At 45.2% G+C, this 21,555-nt stretch overlaps 1 protein-coding gene across 1 annotated transcript in view; it reads left to right on the top strand.

Moving 5' to 3' along the window:
- LOC119396963 (plexin-B) overlaps window positions 1-21,555 on the top strand; it is a 203,955-nt gene that overhangs the window by 28,726 nt on the left and 153,674 nt on the right. The window contains exon 2 of the mRNA XM_049417291.1: window positions 3,576-3,630. The gene's annotated coding sequence lies outside the window, so the exon portion shown is untranslated. The remainder of the gene's footprint in view (window positions 1-3,575; window positions 3,631-21,555) is intronic.

The following is a 21,555-nucleotide window of genomic DNA, read 5'->3' as shown; positions in this document are numbered from 1 at the left end:
GCTGTCGATCTTATTGCTTGTACCACCTGTAATCCTTGTGCACGTGTCGTGACTTGCGAATGGATCGCTTTTAAGTAGGATGTAATACGGGGAACCAATACACACACACACACACACACACACACACACACACACACACACACACACACACACACACACACACACACACACACACACACACACACACACACACACACACACACATATATATATATAATATCAATGTCTGATTGTTGCACTTGTTTTTATGATGTTTGCGCTCACGTGATCATTGTAATCGAAACGTATGCGCTCATATGCTGTGGCACCACTGTCACTTCTGTTATTCTGGCGGAGGCCGGTCCCACGGCCGAAACGTTAAAAACCACTCTGTTTTTCGACATGTGTCTTCTTTTTTATGCATATGATTTACCGGCGTCCAAGAAGTTATTCCCTGCACATTATATATATATATATATATATATATATATATATATATATATATATATATATATATATATATATATATATACAGTCCTACAAGTTCAAGAACTCAACTCTCGTTTCAACCGAGCGCACATACCGTCGCGGTGCAGTCTTTCAATATAGTCCGCTCAGTAGCCATCGCAAATATTAGTGTCTTCAAAAAACGCTGGAGCACTTTCATCGCTTTGCGGTTTATCCTAGTCGGCCATAGGCCTAGTATTTTCGCTAACGAAAACGTTCGTTCCGAGTCCAGCGTGTGAAGTTCCTGTTCGAGTCGCTGTCTATGCGTGTCGTGCTTGGGACAGTCGAGCAATAGATGATGCACATCCTCGTCATCGTGGCCGCACGAACATGTTGACGATGATGCACGATGAATGCGAAATAAGAAGTGCTTTGTGTAAGCGGTTCCGAGTCTTAGGCGATGAATGACTGTGTCGATACGTCTTGGGAGCTGGGGGTCTAATTGGCACTCAAGGTTAGGGTCAACGGCGTACAATATCGATTCCTTTGTGCTGTCTAGAAAACAGGTGGATAAACATAATTCACGTTTCTTTTCTCTCACTCTTTCCTCTCCATCTTTAAATCTCCTCCACCCTGTTCCCATAATAGAGTAGCAAACCGGGTTTCCTAAACTGGTTAACCTCCCTGCTTTTCCTTCTCTATTTCTTCTTCTTAAATCTTTGTAAAATTCGGTGTATGTCCCATTGGGATAACGGAATGAGGGCGGAATGCCTGTTAAACGTGCAACACATGCTGCGAAACATATAGATTCGCTGATCTGCATATTCAATGAAACTTTGTTTTTTGCACTGCGTCCGTGTGGGAAACATTTTTGTAATTTATCATTATATTACTAAAGGAAAAATTATTGGCTAGTTACTAACGTGGCGGCAACGGGCAGTTACATCTTCATAGCTCGAAACGCGAGCGCCCATGCCTCTTCTTCTTCGGCGAGACGGTGTAATCGAGAGCTTTCGGCCGTGGCAGAGCCTCTCGCCCTCGTTAACCCGTGCTACGTTCTCCGCCTCGGCTGAACGCCTTTTCCTCCGCCAAGCGTCTGCGCGATCTCTTGCGCTGTCTTCTCTTTTCTATCTCGTGGGTCTTCGGGGGCGTTTAATTAGCCCGAAAGCCAAGGGATCGGCCAACCATGACACCCAGCAGGCTCGTTAACGTGTGCACTGCGCGAGTTTCCAATGCTCGGAGGACCGGAATTCCGACAAATTAGGTCGTCGCCGCGTCTGCCCATTTGTCGTCGCCCACACCTTCTGGCTGGCCTGTTCTGTTTAATTCTTTCCAACCTTCCTTCGCGTTCTATTTGATTTCACAAGTTTCCTTTGGCCCATTCTTGTTTTGTTTAAGTCTTTTTTTTATTAAGTCATCGTTTTTCTTTTATTCGGTGCATCCGATTCCCTGCCATTTGCCCGAATTTTCGTGATGACAGTAAAAAAATAGTGTCTGTCCTATAGCCTACGAGCATAACACAGAAGCCTTAAAAACAGCCACAGTTCTGTCCCTACGACAGCGGACTCCCTCATATATGACACGGTACACAGTGTCACATATGAGGTTTACAGCGCGGCAACGTCGCTATACGCGGCAACCTGACATCAGGGCTGGGCAAAGGTACTTTCCAGCTGCATCGAGATACGATACAAGATACCGAGACATTAAGTATCTGAGATACAGATACGAGACACTTGCAGAAGAAATGTATTCGATGCGATACTTGCGATTTGGGTGTTAAGGTACTTCGATACATTAGTTAATTCCTCATTATAGTTCTATTGTTGGGACTTTGGTAAGTTAGCAGTGTACTTGGAAACTGTTTCTCCGACATTCATAGTTTTCACGTACACCAAAGACCAGAACGGGGACAGAGAGGTGACGACAGCAGATCGCATCCGCTGTGTTAGTCTATCGGTTCAAGTTACTGTTTTTAGCGCAAGAAGAACGTATGAACAGCTACCAAGTAGGCTGATGTGTCGCTCTCCCGACTTTCTCTCCCACAGGTAGGCCTACTTAATTTAGAATATGTTCTACTAAGATATCAGAATTTTTTTTTCGGCATTCCAACAGCATATCACATTGTCACTGCACAACAGCATATGGGGCAATGAGGATGTCATTAGATCAAAGCAGGTGCGATGCACACTCGGAAATTATTCCCTCTCCTTTCTATTATCTTGTATTAAACTTACCCCATTCCTCAGCACAGGGTAGCCGGCCAATATGAGAAGAGGCTAACCTCCCTATCTTTAGGTCTGTTTCTTCCTCCTCTTCCTTCTCTTCCGTGTTTACAAACGGTACAATGCGCTCTAATTGGATTCCGACCACACATATTTAAGTGTTCGCCTGCACCTTTAGTTCTCCTGTAGATTTTTCTGAAGTTTTAATAGTTCACATAAGAAGTACACTTCAGAAATTAACGATTGAAATGTCATAGCTAATGCTACCGTTGCTCCGCAGCATCTTCCTTGCAAATTCGTGTTTGCTCATTAGAAAAAAAAATTAGCGGCAGTGTATGACGCGCATTGAAGTTGAACCACCTCAGATTGCTAGATAGCTTCACTCACTTGTGCGAAAGGTGTACCTTGATTTTTAAGATACGCGATACTTCATGCGTTGTATCGGAAACAAAGATACCGATACCCTACCTGCCGGAGGTATCATGATATCATGATTTCGATACTGCCAAGCCTTGCCTGACACTACAGCTTCATAAATATTGACGGTACACCGCATAATTGTGTAGTGTTTGTATGTGCAGCTATTAAGGGCAGGTACCACTGTATCCTAGTTTACTTAATAGATATGGAAATCTATATTACCATCTACTGGTATGATGGTACTGTGTATGTGATACATGACTTATTGAAGCTTATTGAAGCTTATTGAAGCTTATAAACGCGTTGTGAAATACGCTGCTTATTGAAGTCAGTTGGAGCTGTACGTCGCTTCGAGTGTCAGGAGAGCGACCTAGAGGTAACTTATTACAACATATGGACCTCTAGCGAAAATGGATCGTATGCTGGCACTGAGGTTCCATTTTGTTTGACGCACTGATGTAAAGTCTAAAACCTTTCATTTGCCTTCCTTTTTATTTTTTACAGTGGCAAGAACTCGTGGGGATTCACTACACCGAATCGTGAAGTGCTCACAAGAAAGGTAAAATACCATATTAATAACGTGGTCTTATAGAACGAGTAACATCTGGAATCGAATTGGCAGTTATCTGTATGTAATTCGCTACTGATTACAGATTTATTTATTCAGTAGATAAAGTCACGGATGTCGTCGTACACGCTGAAATAACGTCAAAGCAAATCATTTCTTTTCGACTGCATCTATTCGCTTAAGGCTCTTTGTGACTGATGTCCAAGGGAGCAAGTAAAATAGGGTGACAAGTAATTAACAGCACTACGTTCAAACGGCGTAGTTATAACCAGCAATTCTGAGTGCGAACTTTGTAAGCCTTAGTGAAGGCAAAATCTAACAGCCAACGTAGAAGCGATGCTTCGCGTACATTGGCGCATGTCGATGACATCCTGGTTGAGGTCGGAGTTGCAGTGAAGGGTTTCTTTTGTGCATTCAGTTGGTACCTTTCGCTACAGGAGGAAAAAGGACTTGGAGGTGACCCGGTGCATGTAGAATGGCTGGCTGACCAGTTACTTCTTAATTATCAACGTGGCTTTTCGGGCTAGTTGGTTAAATGCATTTAAATGTGTCATAGCACTAGCAGACACGGAGGAGGAAGACACAGCGGGACGAGCGCTTTCAGTTTGATAGCGCTCGTCCCGTTGTCTTTCTCGTCCCTGTCTGCTGGCGGTATGACACCTTTTGATCATCGGTAATTAGTTGCGTTCCACCTTGATAAGAAGAGTGTGGACGTTATGTGCCGACGATGCGTGTGAGAGTCGAATGGGAATTCAAAATTATAACGCCAAGCTGTTGTACTGCATGTGATACCTTAGACGTGCAGAGATAGCCTACACGTGAGGAGGGGCTATTGACCTTTCCGCGTTTAGGTTAACCAGCCGGGTGCGACCATCCTTAGCCTCCCTGCTATCTCTCTCTAGCTGCCTCTCGGTTACGCAGACTCGAGCAAGTTCATCTTTGTTAGGTGCCAAATAGCTGAGTAAAGAAGCTGTAGGTTGGGGGGAGGAGGTGCGAGTTCGAATCGGAGCTCATGATTCCGGCATTAGTCATCGCCAGCTCGTTCCCGGCTTCGAGGAATGTGTGACGGGTGGACTATTGGATCGATCGTTTCACCCCATGCTCTTTGTACCCTGTCTTGGTACGTTCGCGCACCCACGCGGCAAGGAAGGAGGAAACCCGTGGAGACAAAGGGCAACTGTTGGTGGAATACGAAAGGCCCCCGAGAGGAGAAATGGGATAACGCAATAACGAAGCAGGGAGGGACAGAAACGGAGCGCGCCAGTCGCCGTGAAAGCGAAGGCGCATAAGGCGATCAGGAGGGGGAGAAGGTCGCGGGAGGGACGCCGGTGCGATTTGCTTCGGCCGGCGTTGCTTTGGCGGCGTCTCTCGGGAAACGCCGTATACGCTGCCACGCGCTGCGTGACGCCATAGCACGCTGCTGAGAGCCGGATAAATGGAAGCCGAATAAAAAAAACAACAACAGAAAAATAAAAGCCTAAACTAATCTGCCCGCCCGCGTAGCCGTTTTCTCTTTCGAAACCTTATACTTCCGTCCCTATTTTTTTTACTTGATGCACGTGGGTATAACAATTTCTTTTTTCGACGTCAGAAAGTTAGACCCATTAACATCATGTGTTGTGAAAGAATTTGAATGCGCGACTTACTTATCGAGCAGGTCAGCAACATTGGCTGTTAGCCAACAAATATACCATTGCAAACTACGAAAACTTTCAGGAGCTTACCGCTCCATCACAAATAACCATCTCCCGAACATGCTGACGTTAAAAGAAATATCTGAAAACGCCTTTATTTAAACCTGAACTAGGTTTGTATATTTAAGAAGCTTTGTTTTTTAATTGTCGTGACAGCTTTGTTATGTAATTATTGTTCAGTCAATAAAAGAAGAGCGACGCACCAATACCGTGCATGAAGGCTTCTCCTACACTCGCGAAGTCTTAACGCTTCTTACATTAATGCTAAACACTCTGGTATTCCGGTTCCTCTAACCATACATAAAACTACCATACATGTGTTTATACAACATACACACATATCCTCACCTGCATATAAAACAAACACGTACTACAAGTACTCTATGCCTAACACGCCTTCTTCTACATAATATCATAAACAAGTAAACGTCGATGCGAATGTTACAGTAAAACGGTTTGAACAAAAGAGTGTCATACCGCTTAACATGCAAAACTAAAGATTAAATTTAAAATAAAATTCAGATATACTATATGAACAAGACAGAAATTAAGGAGAACACGGAGGTTCGACGGGATGAGAAACAATCGAACAAAGGCAAAATTTCGACCAGGGAACTTGCCTTCGCCAGAGCAGTACCTTTGCGACTTTCCTTGTTCGACTATTTCTCATCATATGAACCTCCCCCCCCCCCCCCCCCCCCCCCCCCCCCCCCCCCCCCAAAAAAAAAGTAGTTAATACCAGTGATTCATTTTGCTCTGAGCTCACTTAGTGCGATAGTATCATACAGTGAAGACAATAATATCTGCCATTTGTTCAAGTATTTTCACTCACTTTATGCAGGGAATGGCTAGAAGGTTAGATGGACTACGCGCAGAATAGTTGGTTGCGCCCTTTCATCACGTCCTGCTTTCCTGTGCATTTTGTAAAAACTTGGAGGGCGCTTGAGCTTCGCCTTCAAGAGTCGAACGAGATAACGCAATTCGGCCCCGTGCGCATCGCCTTCAAACGTGTCGCAAGGAAAGGAACGTTTGTTCGCGTAACACTGGCCGTTTCAAATTATGCTATAGAATGCCTATTGCAAGAACAGTTGCGAAGTGGCCACTACGCCTCCGTAAGGTGCCACACGCACATGCGCAGCCACACACTTTGTAATGCGGGGGGGGGGGGCAGCTTTAAACCACCCACTCGTTGCGCAATTCACATGTTTTGACGCATGGTGTGGTTTTACGATTCTGCTACGCAATGTTATATGCGTTAAGGAGACTACTCCCACAACATAACATTGCTATGGAGTTTTTTTACGAAGCAGTTTCAAGCGCTGGCGCAGCTCCGGAATAGAACGCCTTCTTGCTACGCAGAAGGCTTCGGTTCGATTCTCACATGGACCGAAGTTTTTCTATTATATATTTGTGGGCATCTATCTTGAATTTTCGCTCACGGGCAAGTCCAATTTTTCGCTCACAAGCAACCACGCCGACACATGATTTATTTATTTATTTATTTATTTACTTATTTATTTATTTGCAAGCTGGCTTAAAGAACAGGTGAGGAATATTAGCCGTGCTGCAATGAAAGGGGTGGTCCGGCTATACAGGAATTGTGAGGAGAGCTTGCTGTAAACACACCACTTCAATTTCATGCGCACAAACCGATTACCGCCCGATGTATCGATGTTTTACGACGCCATGCCCGAAAAGCATCAGGGATAAACTACCGGGGCTTTTCCGGAATCTTCCCACCCGAATCCCCTGCCCTCCAAGCTCACAGACCATCACCCGCACCCGGTGGCTTGGCGGTCGGGCCTATGTAATGCTGCCGGCCTCGGTCAAGGGCAAGATGGCAGCGGAGCGCCGGAGACATCACTGGGATATCCTCGCGGGGCCAGAATGATTGCAATAAGGTGCCACATGGGGAACCCTGCGCGCCGCGACATTTACGCTTAGGAGCTATACATACTTCTGTGCAGCGCAGCAGACGCCCGGAGGCCGGTGTGCTCTGCGCTATGTTCCGCAATATCTGCTATATATACTACTACAAGGATCGCTTCGTTGGGTAACATGGAGAAAGTACGCATGGCATCGAAATTCTTACCAAGATGCACACAAATGACTCGAAACTATAACATTTCCCTTTACACCTGGCATGAATTTAGCCGCTCTTACATTTTTTTCTTGTGCTAGACGCTTTAATAAACCATACCTTAGAACAAAGAACCTTTGTTATAGCGTGCTTCATAACCGCATTCTGTGTGCGTGACCACGTAAAAGCAAAAATGGAGAACAAGAAGTGCCCATCATATCTCCCGGTCGAGCTAGCTGTTGCTTTTCTATTTTACTTATATTTATAAGAATACCAAAAATATCGTAACCAATAGGATTATGACGGTGAAACACATTGAACAGAAGTATGTCTGTAACTCTCCGTGGCTTAGGTTTCGTATTGCCAGATTATTATGTGCAAAACTTCATATAAGAGAAATATGCTGGTTTTATAGGCCTCGCAGTGGGCTAAGTCGCACGAAAAATCTGTGAACGTGCTTCGGTACTATACAATGCTGTACCACGAGACTGGACCATTCGCTGAGCATTGCACGAAACTACGAAACAAAAGGCTACCCTGCATCTCGTCTCGAAGTATGGCCAAGTGTGGGGCGCATACGGAAGCGTCATTGCGTGTTTTCTGGGAGGGCGTCGGAGGCGGTGAGGGAGTACTCCTGGCAGATGGAACGCCTCCAAGCGTCGTGGATTGTGGCTGTCTCGCCAGCTTGATGGCTATGTCGCGCCCTGTTCGAGCTGGTGCACCAGGATAGACAAGGTGGCGCCGAGCTTGAGGGGAGGCGTTGGACCAAAGAGAAAACGGGGTTCGCGGACACCCGAGTGGTTTGCGGGAAAGCCCACCACACCGAACCAGAAGCGACAGGGCTAGACAGCAGAGCGACAGCTTTGTTTTTCTTGCCTGGGGAGCCCACTGCTTGTACCCGAGGATTCCAATCCCAACTTGAGCGCTAAGCGCGGCAGAGTGGTCAGGATAGAAAAGACGAGAGAGGACTGCGTTAGCTGCTTTATTGTTGTTGCTTGAGTTTTTTTATATGTTGTTTCTTGCGCGAAGCTTACTAAAAGGCAAGAAAAAGGCAAAACACGGTGCACAGCTTAGAGCAGAGGCGGAGGAGAGCCCACTGAGATGACGCGCCCGCGCTCGGACTGCAATCGAATGAATCAGGACCTGGCGTTTCTGAAAGGCCTGAGTTGGCATCTCTTGGCTTTGTCAAAGCGTGGCTTGGACGTCCGCCGCGGAAGTGGGAGCCGCGCAGAGAAAACAAAAACGTGCACCGCGCCACCTCGCCCCTTCTTGCGAGTTGAGCTCAGCTGGCGCACGCTTCCGCTTTTTGGAAGGAATTTGGTCAGCCGCTGTCACCATCTCGGTTTCAGAGACGTTGAGATGAAGACAGCTTCGCTTTGCTAGATCCGTCCCGTACCTTGGGAAAACTAAAAAAAAAAACAAGTTATGAAATTTATCTGTTACTTGCAAGGGGCTGAAAAATAGGCAACTCTGTCCCATTTCAATACGCTTCCCATTGTGAAATACCGTTCAAAATTCTAATCCTAAGCTTCCTTTGTTTCCATAATAGAGCCATCTCCTTTTTTTTCCTTTTTTTTTCTTTCTGACGGCTGAGTAAATCAAGCTAACTGTTATAGACGGCAATGTTTTGTATTAAAGCGTTAAATATTTGTCCACAACAATCTACACCAGTCAGCTTGCGAGGTATTCCACATTGCAGATCCTTCATATCCTCAGAGAAAAGAGCACGCGACCCACTTTCTATGGTTCATCCTTATGGTGCGAATGAATATCGATGAATAATTTAAATCTCAGGAAATATTCAAAGGGCCGGAAGATAACTGTTGCGGCCTTATGACATTACGGATATGTCATATTTTTGAAACTAAAATTTTAGCGAACCTGTTTTTGTTCCACCACAACGTCACGACAAGAATATAATTTCAAACAAAGCTTCGTGTGAAGAACGAACGCAGTCTCTCGTGAGCCAATATTAAACAAGCACCGACATGTAAGGAGACGTGCTCGGGCTTTTCGTCATGCAACCAAAGCCGTGCAATTGTTGAAGTTGTGTCGAAACTAAGGTCTATATTTAAGCAAAATGACTGGGAGCAACAAAGCTTGGAGGAAAGCGGAGCAGCCAGTCTTTCATTCTAACCGCGTTACGCAAACAAAAACACCTGTTAATACAAATGTGGCAGCTGATGGCTTTAAAATTTATTTCATTCTAACGGCATTTGTATATTTCGAGGAAACTGTCAGGAACAGAACCTTTTCAATGAGCTGTTATGATGAAAATTAAAAAAAAAAAGAAACTGCTTTCCTCTCATGCCCGCTGTGCTGGGCACAACTCCCGGTATCTTTTACGTCGAAGAAATTTCATTTTCTTTTGTATATGCATGCTACCGCTATGATGTGTTCAAGTCATCTCAAAGATTTTAAATGAGATGGTTTTCTTGCGAGGTGGTACCATAAATGAAAAATAAGATGGAAAGGCACAAGACAGCGCTTCATCTTGCAAAACTTTTAATAATAATAATAATAATAATAATAATAATAATAATAATAATAATAATAATAATAATAATAATAATAATAATAATAATAATATCTGATGTTTTAGGCGCCAGAATTACGATATGATTATGAGGTGAGCCGTAGTGGTGGGCTTCGGAAATACAATCTGTGTATAGATAGCTAAGAAAGCGGATCATCATTGTCAGTTATGTAAAATCATGACGCACGTAGAGCTACTGCATCTCCATATCACAAGCCAACGAAACAGTTGGTCCCGGCCGGACCTCTTCGCGAACGAAGCTGATCGCGTGTACCGGCTAATTGCATTCAACATGGAAGTAGCCGAACACAGTGCAAGGACACAGTGCTGCTTCTGAGGCAACAATCCTCAAATGCAACTTCGGGCCGACTGAAATGCCTCCTCTGGTCACGTTTCTTTACAAAAGCATTTTCCGAGGACTTGCACATACAACAACGCGCACGCTTTCACGTGCCGCACTCACGAAGCTGGCCGACATGTATAGAAAACGATAGGTGGACGAGTAATAGTAAATTCGCAGGAATCGTATTTCGAATAAGTGATCATAACTTCTACAAACTATAATTTCACCAATTGCTGAAAGAAGGCGAGAGACGGGTAAGGGAAAAAATAACGTCCCCTATACTTTCCCAGTGTTGGTTGTCTGTTAGTTGTCATTAAGGTTATAATTTCACCAAGTGGTTCGTCGAAGCATGGGTGGCACTTAGACTGCTCTCAGTATATAATGGCTACACTCTAAGAAAAGATCGAGTAAAAAGGGCGTCTTTTTGTCCCACAACAATAATCGTCATTTATTTTGCCTTCCTTTCCTTGCACTATCGCTGCGCGCCCGGCACTTTCTGGTCGCGAACGACACGCGCGCTATCAGCGTGACATAGCATTCTTGGCAGGAAAGTGGCCAGCGCCGAGTTTTCAAGAAAGGAAACGCAAGCAAGCCAGATGACGATTATTGTTGTGGGACAAAAAGACGCCCTTTTTACTCGATCTTTTCTTAGAGTGGTAGTCACAAGTTAAGTAATCGTTGATCGCAGCACGGCCGCTTACTGAGATTTGGAAACAATGTCGTCGGCTTACATGTAAGCCGACGGCATTGTTTCCAAATCTCATTTAATAAGCAAATGCACTTTGCCGTCGTTTATTACGTTAATATTCAAGCGGAAATAGGGACACTGTGACGACAGGTGCTGCTCGGTGCTCGTTTCATACGAGTTTCATCGCTTTTGCGGCCTCCCTCGCAAGATGCGCATGAACGCTCGCTGTATTGCGCATCTTCCCTTTCCCGCCATCTAGATCCCTCTCCCGGCAGTAGAGCTTCGAATGCCTCCCTGCTTTCGCGTTATACGAAGCTTCACAGTGAAATAGGCTTTAATTAGAAGTGAAGTCTTTAGTGGCGCTTAATCACGAGGAAAGGAAGTCCGGCAGAGCGCTCGGCAGAAGCTCGTTGCAGCAACAAAGCCGTGGAAGCGGGCTGCGGGCGTTACAACCGTTTCCCCTTGCCCTTTTTCTCTTCCTCTCTCCCGCATACTCAGTGGTGATGCTCTGGGGAGCTGCGTGCAGCTACCAGTAATAGTCGCAGTGTCTTTCATCCCGTGAGTCTCTCGAGACCCGATTCATATAGTTCTCGAAGCACTAGCGCCGCGTCCCTTCACCGACGGATGAACACATAGCGCTGCGAGCGGCGGAGTCAGTTTTCTATCGCAAGCAGCCGAGAGAGGTGTCCACTCTTTCTCTGCGACTGATGACGCACTCTCTCTCCTCGAGCGCCCCAACCGCTGAGTGGCGTAGCGTGGTATTGGGTGGTAGTGCTCGTAGTCGAAGCCCCGTGTGAGGTGGTTGTGAAACTTTTACGCACGTGACCGCTTAGATGCTGGCGGGAGGATGCGGGCGGCCGAAACCATCTCGCGAGAGGCCGGTTTTGAATTTCCGGAGGGTGGTGGCACAATGCACAGCGCTCACGCGTGTCAGTGTACAGAGCTGGGAGCGTCACGCCATCGCGCCTCCCGCGTTCGCAGGCTTGGCTGCGCACCCTTCCGACTGCGTTCTTTCCGCGGCACGAACAAACCCGCTTTGGAATCAACGAGACTGTGGCGGGAAATTCGCTTCCGTTGCGCTGCCTTCGCGCGCCACCCAGCGTCACTTCCTGCCGGTCTCCAGAGTAGGGGAGATGGTAATCGCACCGACTCTTGCCCGAAATGCTCCTGCATTCAGGGGTTTTAGCGTGAAGCGACGGGACCATGCTCGCAAATATGGGGCTTCCGTGGAGGTATAGTGCGCCTGTCGAGTGCTCTGACATTGTGAATCATGCGGCATCAGAAAATATTTGAGCGTAGTTGATTCCTCTGGGGCTTTTTTTGTGTTATTTTTTTAACCTCTTACTTTTCCAACCTGCCCCTTATTGAATCCGTTGAAACTATTGCATTCAAGCATTAGACGCATTCGGATATTTTTTTCCTCCCGAAAAAAGTGTACTGCAGTACACTTTTTAGTGCCCATGGAGGAATTTCATTTTACTGCAGAGATCAAGAGCACGTTTAAACATATTTAACAAACTGCGATCATTATATTTAGGGCCGTCGAACTGTGGGACAAAGGTCTTGCTCCACATTTTTTTTTCATTAGCCAAAGTAAGGGACTGGTACATAGATAATCAATAATAAAGCCTAAATATAGAGATATAATAGAAAACAAGTTCACTCATAACCATGTATATAACTCAACCGCACAAAACGCGCCAGCATGCACTCACATATAGAGAATATCAAGCGCGAGAATTACTGAAGTATGCTTCTTAGGTTTCTTTATCTTTTCTTAGGGAATTTCAGGCGTTTCGGAATCAGAAAGTGAATCCGCCTACAGGTACAGTCGCGCCCAATATGATTTGCAACATACCGCCTGCGGTTAAAGCGCCGCCAACATTGCACGGTGGCACCGACATAGAAAAGGGCCGTTGACGTAGACATTGTCACGACTACCGCTATTTCCAAAACCAATTTCACGTTTGCCGGTGTTACCGTGGCTCCTTCAACCATGGCCACCGTTTCGCAACTCATATTGAGCGCCACGTACGGTACGTCGTAAAGACATTGACGACATGACTGTCCGGTGTATGTTGAGAAGCAACACGGCATTTTTACTAGTTAACACAACGCAAACGAGGAAAGAAAAAAAAAAAAAGAAGACCACGTCGTGATGTGGAGAGCGCCGTGAAAGATGACAAAAGAGAAGCAGGCAGTCGCTGTGCTCCCAAGAATTCCTTCGCCCGGACACTCGTGGCCCCGTATTTGCTCGTTCATCGTCGCTAACGACTCCTCTTCTCGTGGGCTCGAGTCGGCTTGCTTGCAATTTGCGTACTTAGAGACCTTTCATATATTTTTTTGTTTTTTTCTAGCGCAGAAAAAAAAGTGAGAGCGACGGAGGATAAAAAAAGTACAGATGAGCTGCCTGAAGGTAACGGGCGCTGATAATGACGCCGGCATATTTAACGCCGCAGGCTATTCGTTGCACGGCGCACGTGGCAGAAGAGAACCTGGAAGCAGCAGCCATCGATGTACTGGCGCTCCTGTAAAATTGATTCAATCTCCACCATCGCCGGTCTTGACGTTCAGCTTTTTTTTTCTGCTTTTGATCGTTGACTTCCATTGTATGTACATTCTTTCCTTGGTGCTGTCCTCAGAGGGGTAAAAGAACAGTGTCTTCTTTACATTATCTCATTGCCTGGTGGCGTAGTTCGCGCCATTAATTACTGCACTATCATTCAGCGTGCTTGGCCGATTGCGCTTAGTAGGTTCGTGGTTGTGAGGGCCTTGTCTTGATCTACGTTTACACGTTCTCCTATTTTTTTTTCTTTTCATTTTATCGGGACTTTTTTTATTGTATATATTATATCCAACAAGTGAAGTTCTTATTCTGTCCACCTGATTTTCGCCTCTAGGGATTCTGACGAGACGTTCCCTGACATAGTAGTGTAACTTCCTTTCTCTCCATATCCGGGCACATGCCGCGCTGTCGTTCAATACAAAATAACGTATTTGTACGCTTGCAGGGCCCTATACATTATGGCTCCGACACATTGCATTCGTCAACTCCAAACGTCGTGAAACTGAGACCGTCCTCGGTGTTGCTAGCACCTCGTAAATTGGCAGATTATTTGCCAGATCCATAGAATAGTCGCTGTTGAGAAGCAGGAGCACACTCAATGAGATCACATGAAAAATATGGTCACATTTCGCGCCGCGCTAACGTGCTGTTGACTTACGCTCCTGACATACGTGATTGAATGAGTGTTTTGAGTGGCACGGTGCGTTTGTTCGTGCATGCGTGCGTGTGTGTGCAAGTGAGGTAAATGAGCACTTGTGTGCCGAAGGAAGTCAGTAATTTAGTGAGTGAGTGAGTGAGTGAGTGAGTGAGTGAGTGAGTGAGTGAGTGAGTGAGTGAGTGAGTGAGTGAGTGAGTGAGTGAGTGAGTGAGTGAGTGAGTGAGTGAGTGAGTGAGTGAGTGAGTGAGTGAGTGAGTGAGTGAGTGAGTGAGTGAGTGAGTGAGTGAGTGAGTGAGTGAGTGAGTGAGTGAGTGAAATGTCGTAAATACATGCATATACGCGTGTAACGTGGCTGAGCATGCATTACTAAAAAAACACTATTTGGTTTTTAAACATTCATCTCGAATAAAAATGCCAGGCAAGAAGAGTAAGATATCTTTGTACTTATTACCATTATTAGGATATGCAGGAAGCAGCATAACAAAGTGAAATAAGCAGAATGACTTCAATTAACCGAATAGGAGTAAGACGGACTAAAATGTTCTCTTTCCGACGCTTCTGACTTCGTGCCCTATGGAGTGAGCCGATGGGAAGGCACCGGTAGCTTAACGGTGAAAATGAAAGCGAGAAACCCATATTTTCGAGCCAGAGCAAGCAAAAATAACTTGCCACGAATGCACAGGAAGAGAACTCGAAAGCTAGAAAAATAAGCCCGCTATCGCTCATCCCTGCTTTACTGCCTCACGGCGTTGTTCTCTGAAAGAAGCGGCCAGCTGCGCCCTCTCCTCCGCATCGGACTCGCGCCTGAGCGGAGCAGATCGGTGATGGAGCGGATCTGTCGTGGAGGGACACACAGCCGACTTCGCCAGCGGCATTTCGAAGCAGTCGCGTTGAGACGATGTATTGCGGAGGAGGGAGGCTTTCTCGGCCTCCTCATCCCCAAACCCACTGAACACACCGCAGGCCCCGCGGCACCCACAAAACTCACGATCGCACCACGAGTTGCTGCCTCTTTCTTCTACACCGCCAAGTAAACAAAGCTCGCTGAAGGCTCACCCTGTCTCCGTGTGCGTATACATATATATATATATATATATATATATATATATATATATATATATATATATCAGCTGCCGGAGCTCACCGCACGATGGGGGCGCGTCCCCCAGCGTTGTCTGTCTGTCCGCATGAGTTGCTTGTCTTCGCCCGCCTCATTGGACGCTTCCTGCATTTCAGCCCCGCAGACGCACCGCTCCGAGCTGTACGGGTGGCACGGTGGTGAGACGGCTTTTTACGAAGTGGCAGCTAAGCCGAAAATAATTTGAAGGATAACTGGCTGGTTCTCTCGCTGTTACGACGGAGGTGGCTCGGCAGTGCACGCTGTCGACGGCGAACGAGCATTATCATCGCGCGTAGCCGTTCAGTCTCCCGCAGCGTTCTTCAGTGAGTCTCTGTTGACATTTCAGCCATCGGTGCGCCATTTCTTGGTTCTTTGAAATGAAGGAAGGAACGAAGATTTCTTTTTCGTTTGAGTGCTTGTTTTTCGCAAATCTATAATTCAGATTGTTTTATACGCATCAGTTACTATTCTTGGCTAACCTGAGATAATAATAATAATATCTGGGGTTTAACGTCCCAAAACCACGATATGATTATGAGAGACGCCGTAGTGGAGGGCTCCGGAAATTTCGACCACCTGGGGTTCTTTAACGTGCACCTAAATCTAAGCACACGGGCCTCAAACATTTTCGCCTCCATCGAAAATGCAGCCGCCGCGGCCGGGATTCGATCCCGCGACCTTCGGGCCAGCAGTCGAGCGCCATAACCACTAGACCACCGTGGCGGGGCGCTAACCTGAGACGCACGGTTGCATTTCGCTGTATAATATTTATAGTATATGAAAGGCGATCGAAGTACAGGGAAATAAGAGGGGTTTTATATTCTTATTACTCAGTTCGGCCATAGCTGAAAGTTAACGAGTGAGGCACAGAAATGAAGTGAGCCACGCGACCTCCTTCCAGATCATTCATCACAAGGTTCTTAACTTCGGAATCGTTCTGCCATCCCAGTCCTAGAAGCTGAGTGAGAAATAAATGTGCTCTGGATGCAATGAAGGCGACCTCGAGCAAGCGTCAGTATTGGCTTTGCATGGAACACGGAGTTGGTTTCTTTCTGGATGCCGTGCCATATAAAGTGTGAGGCGTATTAGTTTGGTGCGAAACTCGGCATCTGTAAATGAACGCTGCTGAGCAAGTAAAAAAAAAACGAAAATAATTCTAGGAATAAGTCAACCTGGCTTATCTAATCATGTGTTACGAGGAACAAAGCATGACAGCCTAAAATAGTCCGACCGAGTACATGCGTTCCTTATTTTCAGATTCGTGCAGCCGTGAACGTGACACAAATGTAATTACACGATGAAGCCGTTGGTGCTTCAGGAAGCTTCATGATTATCTAGTACCAATGCGCTGGCCAATCATGATAACCGACAACGTAAAGCGCCGGTTACCAATTATTCTCACCTGTGCATACATAGCCTTAGGAAATCGACAGCTCATTAGCTGGCATCCACGTAAGCTTTCTCAAAACTGCACACATTTAAAGAGCCCGTCCATATTGTGAGGGAAGAGAAATGCGAAGGGGCGAGACATTGGAAGCTGAGTAGATGGAGCAACCGGGTCAGCCACCCTGCGAGCCACAAGAGACGATGGCTGTCGTGTAATCGTATTCGCCCATAGACCATTAACTAGGGTGCGGGCCCCTAATGAACACCGCTCCCACTTGCGATATTAGCGCCCTTTTTGCATTAAACGCTTTACTAATTATCTCATGGCTCACGTACTGTTGTAGCGCCTCGTAATGCGAGAGGGCCTGTGACTTTCGAAAGCTATGCCTCCTGCTGTCTTCCTTGGACGACAACCTCATGGCCAGGGTCGTAGCCAGGGGAGGGGGGGGGTTGCGGGGTTCAAACCCCCCTCCCCCAAAATTTTTCGATCGTGCATGTATGCATATGTGCATGTGTGTGCATGTATATACATATGTGCATGTATGTGTATGTGCATGATATACATATACACGCACATACAACGCACGTACGAACATAAAAAAGTATGGTTGAAACCCCCCCCCCCCCGAAAAAAATTTCTGGCTACGCTTCTGCTCATGGCAGTTGCTTTTGGATAGTGTTTGTACACATTGTCGTCCGTGTTACGCCTGACACTTTTTTTTTGCAAGAAGACTCACATTTCGCCAGCTACTTCTACACTTTCCTACAGCCTTACATCTTGTGGCCACCTCTTAATGTCAGCTAGAACATCAGCTACCGACGTTTGCTTTCTAATCAACTCTGCTCTCTTATCTCTTACGTCTATCATCTTCAGTTCCATCGCACGCTGCCTGTTTCTTAACTCGAGTGTCTTTTTTATCCTCCAAGCTTTCGCCCCATATGTGAGTACTGGTAGTATACAATACTTGTAAACGTTCCGCTTTACGGACAACGGTAAATTGCCTGTCATGATTTGGGAATGGTTGCCGTGAGTGCTCAGCCCGTCTTTATGAGTATGAGTAGACTTTTTGTCCGTAATTGACTAAGTTATACATATTCTTGTGCGGATACAAGGGTCCGGCTTCCAACCCGGAACTCTCTTTTTTTTTTGGCCTTATCAAGACCTTATATCATTTAGGTCTTTTATCTTAGATCCGTTATCTTATCGAGATGACAAGATGGCTACAGCATTCCTTATCTCACGAAAATGAGGTGCTAAACATAATATAGTTTTGTTGCCACACTGTTATGTACATTATTGCTTACTAGTCAAAGTAACCAATAATAAAGATACTTCAATAACCCATCAAATTGAGCTACAGCACTGAAGCGATGCCACTCGTCTACACATCTCAGTTGAATACGAAATAACCTAGCAATTAGCAGTACAAAATTAGCAACACTGATATAATCAGAATGCTTCTGTACACCGACATTTCTACAAGAGAAGCGCATAATATGTTTGCGCATCCGCCAATACATTTAAATGCGAAGCATTTCTTAGCGAACCTTTGGCACTTTGAGCGTTTTTATCTACGTATCTGTCTATCTATCTAGCCACCTACGTCTGGGTGCTCTCATGGTAGCCTCCTCAACTTGGTGTAGACCAAAATTGACATGGGAGGGTAAGAGGATTTGACGAATATGACTGTCGGGTCATGACATGAATAACGTGACAATCTTGTCGCGTACGTCGTCAAACCCTTTCCCCCAGACACGTGTGGCACATACTCGTTTACCACGGGCCGCGGTGTACAGGTGTGCGCCACAGGTGATTGACAGTTATATCTACCTAGGAACGGCGAGAACAGACATTGGTAATTTAACTCCGAGAACGTTAAGAGAAACCGACATCGGCAGCGTTGACCCGACGAATGGAAAGAATAAAAATTAGGATCCCTGCAAGACATCCGTATCTATACGATTGAGTAAAAGTGACGCTATAAGAACATAAAGTGGAGGTCAACCATGTTCTACTGTTCTTAAATCGCAGGATTAGGAGACGTGGCAAGAAAACTGCGTCCTGCTCTATGCAGAAAAAACAAAAAAGCAGAAGGAGTAAATGTTTGAAAACATTTTTGCTGACATACCCGCAAAGTCTAAGGCGAAAATCTCGCTCTTGAGGCCTTTCCTTTCCGTTTCTCCTGCAAACCATTTCGGAGATAACGGCACCACGCGTTGAAAAACAAAATGTCGTTGTCCGTGTAACGCAGTTCGGAGAAAGACAAATGAAAGAACCCTCTTGTTCTTGCACGTCATGCTTTCTTGCTTTTGCGCTCGCATTTTCGCAAGTCCCGAAAGTGAGACAAAACAGCCGTGCCTCGAAGGCGAGGAACTCAAGACACATGTTTCGGGACGATAAGCACAAGCAGGCCTCAATAGGGCCAGAAGTTTAGCTTTCGCTCTCGAAAATATCTCTGCAGAACGGATGTTGAAATTTGTGAGAAACGAATCACGATATTTATAAGAAAGTGCGGCTAACGTTTTCGTTTCCCTAATTTGTTGCTGTGCTTGTTTCTTGAGCGAGTTTCTTTGTATACAAATCTTTTCATTTTTGTTCAGACAACTTTACGTTCTTATCTGTCAGCCAGAAACAGCAGCAGCAGGCGATAAGCGAACGTTCGCTTTTTTTTTAGTTTGTCGGTTTACTTCCAAAAGTTACCAGCCTAATTTCTTCTCGCGCCCTTGAAAATAATACACCGAAGCACCCTTGGCAGCTAAAAGCTAATTATTAAGTTCTTAAATATAATGTCATCGACAGACAGCCAAAGAAAACCCGCATCAGTGGAAACTTGGTCCTCTATAAATCAGTAAGCATGGTGCCGGCGAGCACACAAGTCCGGCGACTTCGGCGATATGCCAATTTTCAAGTAACCTGCAACTTTCCTCACTAGTGATAGGTAAAGTGAAATAGGTGTAGCAAATAAATAAATAAATAAATAAATAAATAAATAAATAAATAAATAAATAAATAAATAGTAATCAGAATAAAAACAACACTTCATCACACGCAGCCCCATTCTATAGAGCCAAAGATACCTTCCTCGAGGAGGCCATCAGGTATCAATTTCATACAACTTCTATGGTAAGCAGCTTCTTGCGTGAGTCATTATAAAACGTCTGAAGGAGAATTGCAGACTTGGAACTACTTTTGATACGGCTTCTATTGCTGTCATTAATACAAAAACAAAAAAAAACCCTTGAAGCTTTACTATGTCAGCCATGGTTCAAACGCATGGCTGACATAGTAACCCATGGAAAGCTTAGAATGAAAGCCACGAGAAAGCATCTCGAAATTATGATTAAAATAGTTTTCTCCTACATTACGTGAAATTAACGCTTGTTGCCTACACCTCCAGTCTGCATCATGCTAGAAAAGTTCATGCGGTTTAAAATCACGCGCGTATAAAAGCACCCAAAATGCGGCACACGACGATGTGCTTGAACATTATTAAATAATGGATCTTTGTTAATATTACCCACCCTCCTCTGTAGCGACTTTATGCGCCCTCAGGGTAATGAAAACAAACAAACAAACAAATAAATAAATAAATAAATAAATAAATAAATAAATAAATAAATAAATAAATAAAAGCACGTATGCAAGTACAACAACACAATGAGGTTGCCACATAACGCAATGCAAAGAAAGAAAGAAAGAAAGAAAGAAAGAAAGAAAGAAAGAAAGAAAGAAAGAAAGAAAGAAAGAAAGAAAGAAAGAAAGAAAGAAAGAAAGAAAGAAAGAAAGAAAGAAAGAAAGAAAGAAAAAGCGACATATGCGCTCAAATCACGCGCACTCAGTTACCTGTCAAATTACCGTCGTCAGGTCCGTTTATTCACTCGGCACGTGGTTCCGCTGAATGCCAGCCGTAAGAGAAGTTGACAAGCTTCTGTCCTAAACCAGCAAGTCCAGGCGATGTCAGCCGGAACGTCGCTGACCGTTTTAGACAAGCACGATAAAGAAATCGTCTACACGCTTGTGGAGAAGAAAAGGCATGAGTGACAGCAAAGGCAGCGTGAAGTATATAATGAATAAATGCAGCTGAGAACTGCTCTGCGTTTTGGGGAAAAGAGCGAAAAGCTAAACGACCGATCTTCGAAATCAACTTTTATTCAACAGCTATGCCTTACACGGCCCCAAATACGTAAACCTATATTTTGATACCTCTAAACAGGAGACGCCTCCTGTCAAATGCTTCTCTTCAAGCCGACTTCAAGTCTTGACAATAAATAGTCCGTCAGAGCGTTTTGACTCAACTCGATGCAAAGAAATGGCCGTTTGTTTCCACATTGTGACTCATTTGCTGCTTCGCGGAGTGTCGAGGCACGCAAATGGGGATGAATACAAACAAATACGACGCGTCGGAGGCCGCATTCGAAATGAAGTCGCTCCATTACCGCCGCTGTATGATTAGGCAGCTATGCGCTCATGTGTATCTCATTGAGGATTTATTATTCTTTTTCTTTAGCTGTCCTTGTAAAAACAGAAAGCAAACAAAAATAACAAAATAAATAGACACACTTTGTAATGAGGACTCGGGCCTGCACAACTTCCAGAAGACCCTTCCGCTTTGCATGTCGACGTGTTCATAAATAATGGGGCGTTAGCGTTAGCCCCTCTCTCAGCTCTTCTATGCAGAATTGAGAATGACTAGATGTAGTCGCTGTGCGTAAGGGGGACGTTTAGTACTGTGCAGGCAAGTTTCGAAAACATGAACAATGTTTAGGAATATGCGGGCGTCAGCTTCATAATTTCCAGTGGTGCTTGTCTATTCATCTAATATGTCAAGACATCAGTTGACGGCC

Source organism: Rhipicephalus sanguineus, chromosome 6, assembly GCF_013339695.2.
Source record: "Rhipicephalus sanguineus isolate Rsan-2018 chromosome 6, BIME_Rsan_1.4, whole genome shotgun sequence".
NCBI classification, from domain to species: domain Eukaryota; kingdom Metazoa; phylum Arthropoda; class Arachnida; order Ixodida; family Ixodidae; genus Rhipicephalus; species Rhipicephalus sanguineus.
This window is presented reverse-complemented; position numbering and strand designations above follow the sequence as displayed.